Source organism: Myotis brandtii, unplaced genomic scaffold (assembly GCF_000412655.1).
Source record: "Myotis brandtii unplaced genomic scaffold, ASM41265v1 scaffold182, whole genome shotgun sequence".
NCBI classification, from domain to species: Eukaryota; Metazoa; Chordata; class Mammalia; order Chiroptera; family Vespertilionidae; genus Myotis; species Myotis brandtii.
In genome coordinates this window covers 1,502,563-1,509,583 of record NW_005356751.1, presented here as the reverse complement: position 1 = coordinate 1,509,583, position 7,021 = coordinate 1,502,563, and the positions used below count along the sequence as shown (strand labels likewise).

Genomic DNA, 7,021 nt, shown 5'->3' with positions numbered 1-7,021 from the left:
CCGCTGCCCGCGGCCCCCGCCGCCTCCACCCCACCCAGGCGTTGCTCGGGGACGGTCATCTTAAAAGGGTTTTCTCACCAGTACTCCTTCAAAGGCTTCTGCTTGTAGAAAGTCCGAAAGGAAAAAAAAAAACCACCTTAGGGCACACCCTTTTTTAAAATTAAAATCTGGCTTGTCCTGCGCTCGCCGGTTTGATCTCTCTGCTCTCTCTCTGTCTTAGAATAAATTCCTGGCTCCCCAGTAGCACAGCTGGATCCGGCTGTGAAGTCGCTTGTGTTGGTTTCTTTTGAGGACCTTGTACTTTTGCCTACAGAGGTTGGTGTGTTTCCTCGGCAGGCCTGCATTCAGACTATAAACAAACGAGAAAGAGCCGCAGGTTTTTGCTTTTTTTGTTTGTTTTGTTTTATGTTTAGTTAAGAATCGCGTTTCCGACTTGCCCTTGGCTTCTCTTAAAACCAAAAGTCATCCGGTAAGGAACACTGCAGTAAAGCTTATCTCAGGAGGTCATACTTGAACAGGAAATAAGCCTGTGAAATGTAAATTAGTTATGTGCGGTCTCTCTCGGCTTGTAACATTTTCATGCAGCTCATGTTTCTTTTTCTGAGAATCCTTTAGATGATTTTTTTTCCCGGCAAATTAAATTGATGATTGGTCTGTCAAAAAATAATACGCTTAGAAAAATAGTTTTGTCCCGCCTCATTTACTTGTGCTAGTCTCTTCTTCCTAGTTCTAGGCACTTTTTTACCCTATCACTTCTTTGAGAGCCCCTAATTTTATTATAAATGCTTAGAATCTCCTTTCTAACACATTCCTATGAAAGGAACAAAAAGGGAATGAAAATGTCAGATCCAGTATGTTCTCACTCTCAGCTTGCTTACTTTTTTTTTTTTAATATATTTTATTGATTTCAGAGAGGAAGGGAGAGGGAGAGAGACAATCATGGATCAGCTGCCTCCTGCACGCCCCCTAGTGGGGATTGAGCCAGCGACCCAGGCATGTGCCCTTGATGGAAATGGAACCCGGGACCCTTCAGTCCGCAGGCCCACGCTCTATCCACTGAGCCAAACCGGCCAGAGCTCAGCTTGCCTACTTTTGAACCTCTCAGGACTTCCAGCTTGCTCATCTTTAAAATGAGGTTGTTGAACCAGGTGACCCTAAGATTATTCCAGCCCTAAACATGTCTGATTTTTAAAAATTCATGATTTTATTTATTCAGGAAACATGGGCCACAGGTGTCATTCCAAACCCTGTGCGAGGCATGAATGAACAAAAATGAGTTCTGGAGGCTGTTACTGACCTGCTCAATTTCCTTTAATCATATTTTTATGACTAATTCCAAAATTTTGTTATAAACCCTTCAGGCCCTGTTACTCTGTAATTAGCTTCACCTAAAGTTAAGACGTAAAGTCAAACTCCATTACAATGATTGGTTTTAGTCTAATCAGATTTTCCTAGTCTCAGCTACTGGCCCATTTAAATAAAACACAGGTTCCCTACAACACAAAGGACTTGAATGGTGTAGGGTGGTGCTTCTCAAACATTAACATGCATAAATCATCCGGGATCTTGTAGGTCTGAAGTGGGGCCCTAGAACTTGCATGTCAGACCACACTGAATATCAAGGGTTGGGAGATACTTTAAGGCAGCGGTTCTCAACCTGTGGGTCGCGACCCCTTTGGCGGTCGAACGACCCTTTCACAGGGGTCACCTAAGACCATCCTGCATATCAGATATTTACATTACGATTCATAATAGTAGCAACATTACAATTATGAAGTAGCAGCGAAAATAATTTTATGGTTGCGTCACAACATGAGGAACTGTATTTAAAGGGCCAGAAGGTTGAGAACCACTGCTGAGGTGTTCATAGTGACAGTTTAAAGATAGGTGCTGAGCCCGGTCACTGTGGCTCAGCATTTGAGAGTCAACCAGGAACCAAGAGGTCGCTGGTTTGATCCCCTCAGGGCACATGCCCAGGTTGTCGGCTCCATTCCCAATAGGGGGCCATGCAGGAGGCAGCCCATGTATGAAATTACTTTCCCATTGATGTTCCTACCTCTCTATCCCTCTCCCTTCCTCTCGCTCTAAAAATCAATAAGAACATATTTTTTTTAAAGAAATAAAGATAGGAGCTGATAGCTGTGATATTAGATGAATTGTAATTGTATAATAACTAAGATTTGGAAACAGCCTGAGTGCCCATCAGCAGATGAATGGATTAAAAAACTGTGGTACATCTACACAATGGAATACTTTGCTGCTGTAAAAAAGAAAGAACTCTTACCATTTGCAATAGCGTGGGTGGACCTATAGAGCATTATGCTAAGTAAAATAAGCCAGTCAGAGAAAGATAAGTATCACATGATCTCACTCATTTGTGGAACATATTGAACAACATAAACTGATTAACAAAAATAGGTCCAGACACGTGGAAGCATCAAACAGACTGTCAAACCTCAGAGGGAAGGTAGGGGAGGGTGGGGGAGGTGGTAAGAGATCAACCGAAGGACTTGTATGCATGCATATAAGCATAACCAATGGACACAAGACATGGGTTGTAGGGGAGGCCCGGGGAATGTCAAGGGGGGAAAAAAGGAGACATATATAATACTCTTTGTAATACTTTAAGCAATAAAACAAAATAAAAAAAAAATAAATCAAAGGATTGCTATATTAAAGAAAAAAACAATAACAAAATAAACCTCCGTTTCTATGAAAAAAAATAATCCTGTTCACTTTAACAAAAGTAATTGTTTTCACAAGTTTTTTTTCTACTCTCTCTCCTTCCCTTCTTTCTCTGTGCAGAATCCTCTCAGTGTTTTCTCCTCTCTCATCCTCTTCCATCTTCAATTGTTTTCATTCACATTAATTCAATCATTCACTGATTCAACATGTGTCTTGCCCCATCTTGTACAAAGCACTGTCTTAGGCTCATGGCGAATACAGACATTAAGACACGGTTTTTGTCTGGGAACTACTCTCTTTGAGATGAGGCATAGTTCAGAGTGCTGTAAGAGCCATCTGTGGGGAATAAAAACATGCGGTAGGAGTTCAGAGGGAGAGATCTTTTACAGTTGTGGGGACGGGAAACAAATGAAGTCATCTTTTTTCCACTCACTGGTCATCTCTGTCTTCCCAGGCTATACTCTGTATACTGTGTGAGTTTATGTGCCATATCTACAATAGAATACAGTATAATTTTGTAAATTTATTTACTTGGAATCTGGGGTGAGCTTGATATACATGACAATCGATTAGATATGAGTAAATCATAGGAAGAGTGAGAGATGGTGGGGATAAAAATATACCTGGATAGAGGGAGGGGAAAGATGAAGAGAAAGGAAGACAGAGGACCCAGTAAAATAGAAGGAAAGATCTCAGTAGGTTTTCAGGAGTCAGTCTGATGTACACTGCTCTTGCTATTTAGGCTGTGTTATCAACTTTTAAAGATCAAATTAGCTGGCATTCTTCATTCTTTTCAGTTTCCCTTAAATTTAAAAATTATGGGCTCTTAATTAAAATAATTGAAGAGGGTATTATTCTCTAGGCTGTTATAGTGGCTAAAGCACTATTGTCTTTCTATCATCAACCTTTCTTGCTGACATTTGATTTACATGCCTTATTCTCATTCAGTTTTATCTCAAACCTCCAAAATCACAACTATAACATTGTATTGAGAGGAAAATGATATAGAAAAACAGAAAATTCAACTGGACTTGTAACAGTCCATTTGGTACACATATTGAAATCCTAAAAAATCAAACTTGATTTGCTCTTTATGAAAAATTAACATGAACACATATATCTATCTACCCATACATGTCTGTAATCCATTAGATTATTTATAATAATGAAGGAATAGAGATGTGAATAATCCAAAGAGGCAAAAAATTGAAAATGTATGTGTAGTAATGTAGATTTCATTTGAAACATCCTTAACCTATGCCTTGAAGCAGATTCCTATTTTGTATGTTTTATGAGGTATAATTAACATTCAGTAAGATGCGCATATCTTTTTAAAAAATATATTTTTATTGATTTCAGAGAGGAAGGAAGTGGGGGAGAGATAGAAACATCAATGATGAGAGAGAATCATTGACTGGCTGCCTCTGCAACCTGGGCATTTGCCTTGACTCGGAATGAACCGTGATAGGTGGATGCTCAATCACTGAGCCACACAGGGCAGGCAAAATGAGCATATCTTGAGTGTCTAGTTCAAGGAGTTCTGATAATTTTATACAATGTAACTTATACCAAGACAAATTAGAAAACATTTCCATCACCATGGAAAGTTCCCTCATATCCCTTTCCAGCCATTTCCTTCACCTACCCTTCTCCAAAGTCAACCACTTTGATTCCACATTTCTAACACCATAGATGTGTTTTGCCTAGTCATAGACTTCACATAAATGGAATCGTACAGTAGTATGTGCTTTTTTGTGTCTGGCTTCTTTCATGTAACAATGTTTTTGAGATTTTTCTGTGTTATGTATCTGTGGTGTTTTTGTGTGTTTTTTTATCACATCAATGTGAGAGAGGAACATCGATTGCTTGTCAACTGTACTCACCCTGACCTGGGATCGAACCCCAGCCTAGGCATGTGCCCTGACTGGGAATTGAACCTAAAACCTGTTCGTGTATGGGACGACACTCCAACCAATTGAGCAGGGTTTGTTTGTTTGTTTTTCTCCACATTTTTAATGTCACCAATTTTTAGTGTTGTCAGCCTTTTTTATTTTAGCCACACTAGAAGATGTAAAATGGTACCTCATTATGGTTTTTAATTTGCCTATTCTGGACATTTCATATAAATGAAATTATACAATATGTAATCTTTTGGGACTATCTCTTGCTCTTATATACTTAACAGTTCATTTTGAGAATCACTGAAATACAGACCAAGTTCCTTCACAGATGTGTACACTTTTTTACCTGTGAAGATATACCCTCCCTCGGTACATATACGCAAACACCTACACGCACTCACTAAAGAGGGAACACAAACACACCAAGACAAGCTTACAAACCAAGGCAACTGATGCACAGAGATAACCCTTTACAATTAAACAGTTTCATATCTGGGGAATCTACTCTCAGTAAGCACTGATATCACTACAAGTACCTACAAGTGAACACAATTCCTGAAGTATGTGGGAGAAATGAGGGCTAGAGTGAAGGAGAGCATGATGACAAGTTAAATTTATTTAAAGTGTATTCTGGTGTTTAAGGCAATTCTTAGTGCCTTTAGTTAAGTTTTTTAAACAGTAGCAATTGTCTAATAAGCATATATTTAATATGTATATAGTTATGTATATAGACTTGTAGGTAATTCCTTAGCCTATTGCATAGAGCAAGCCCTTTGAGCAGGATATTATTAATCATAATTATAGAGTAAGGGATTTGCATATGGAAATTATAACCAACAAAATATGTTGATTCCCTGGGTGTGGGGTTATCATTTTAATGAGGAATTGTTAAAGACTATTTACTTGATTATACGGATACCAGTGAAAAAAAAGGAGGCCCTTCAAGTATATACAATCTGACATCTATTCCGGCAGCCTTTACCCTGGGTTAAACATAGCAAGATTTGATATAATACCAAGATTTATTTTTGTTCATGGGGAATTCAAGTTAACGTTCTTAAATAACTGCTTTTTTCTTTTTTTTTTTTCTTTATTATGGCCACTGGGGTCCTATGGCAGGAGTATGGAAGTGGGTGGGAGGTGGGAAGTGGGTGGGAGATGGGTAAGAAAGCTTGATTCTATTGGGAAATATCAATAAGTACGTGATTACATGAAAGTCAAAGCCCCTACCCATTCCCCCCCTCTGTTTTTCTCCAGTTTGTCCCTAAGATTTACTATTTCTTAGAGAAAATCACAGAACTATGTACAAAAATAGACCACAACACATTTGCACATTTTCTCCTCTGCACGCAAGGCCTTTGGTGCAGCTCGGCCATTCTGTTAGTCATCAGCACACCCTCTACACCTACCTCTAGTTTACTGAGCCCCCATTATTCCTCCTTGTCGAACAGTGTCACGTCCTACATACCTAACACATAGGACAGCATCTCAAGTTTACTCTCCACCAGAGGATATCTCTTGACACTTCATTCAGCCCCTTTGCCTTCCCTCTGCCATATCATCTTTTTTTCCTTTCTTTTTTCCAGTGCCACAACCTTAATTCTGGTCTATACCTTCTTTTGAGTAGGATACCTCTTCAAAGAAATGTTGTTTGAACTGGTTACTGAAAGATGTGAAAGGATTCAAACATGAGAAAAAGGGGGAAGGGTTGCTGTGTATCAGGTGTAATGAACAGTGTGATGTGAGGGCTGGAGGCAGAAATGCATGGAGATGTATTTACCTTGGCTTTGATACCGGATATGCGAGAATCACTCCTTCCCCTTCATTTCCTCTCCTTTCCCTGGCTCCCTTCCCATGTACTTTGATCTGTTTGCTTAGTATATACTTCTCCCCACCTCTATCTAGCTAACCTTATCCTTCCTGACCACCCACAGTGATCTCTGAACTTCTGTAGCACCAATTTCAGTACCATTATTTGACAGTTAATTATATATTGCCTTGATTTTTTTTTTTTAAGCTTTATGTGCCTGTCTCATTTTCCCAAATAGAGTGTTAGTCAAGGTGTTTAGGTCTCAGGAAACACAAACCCACTTAAGCTAGCCTATTAGAAGGGATGCCACTTAAGCTAGCTTGCTAGAAGGGATGCCACTTAAGCTAGCCTGCTAGAAGGGATGCCACTTAAGCTAGCCTGCTAGAAGGGATGGTGTCAGGGCTGGCACTTGCAGTGGCTGTTACTGTAAGGCGATAGAGGCCCCTGAAATGAACCATAGCTGGAACCCCGAGCAGGCACTGGGAAAGTCCCTGCCCTCCTTCCTCCGTCTTTGTCCTATGTGGACTCTCTTCAACTTCTTCCTGTGCCTCTGAGCTCCCTTCTGGATGTTAATTTGATTATCTTGATTACTGAGTTTTTGTTGCCCTCTCCAATGTTGCCCCTG

At 39.9% G+C, this 7,021-nt stretch overlaps 1 protein-coding gene across 1 annotated transcript in view; it reads left to right on the top strand.

Moving 5' to 3' along the window:
- TMOD3 (tropomodulin 3 (ubiquitous)) overlaps window positions 1–7,021 on the top strand; it is a 79,429-nt gene that overhangs the window by 527 nt on the left and 71,881 nt on the right. The gene's annotated exons all lie outside the window — the stretch shown is intronic.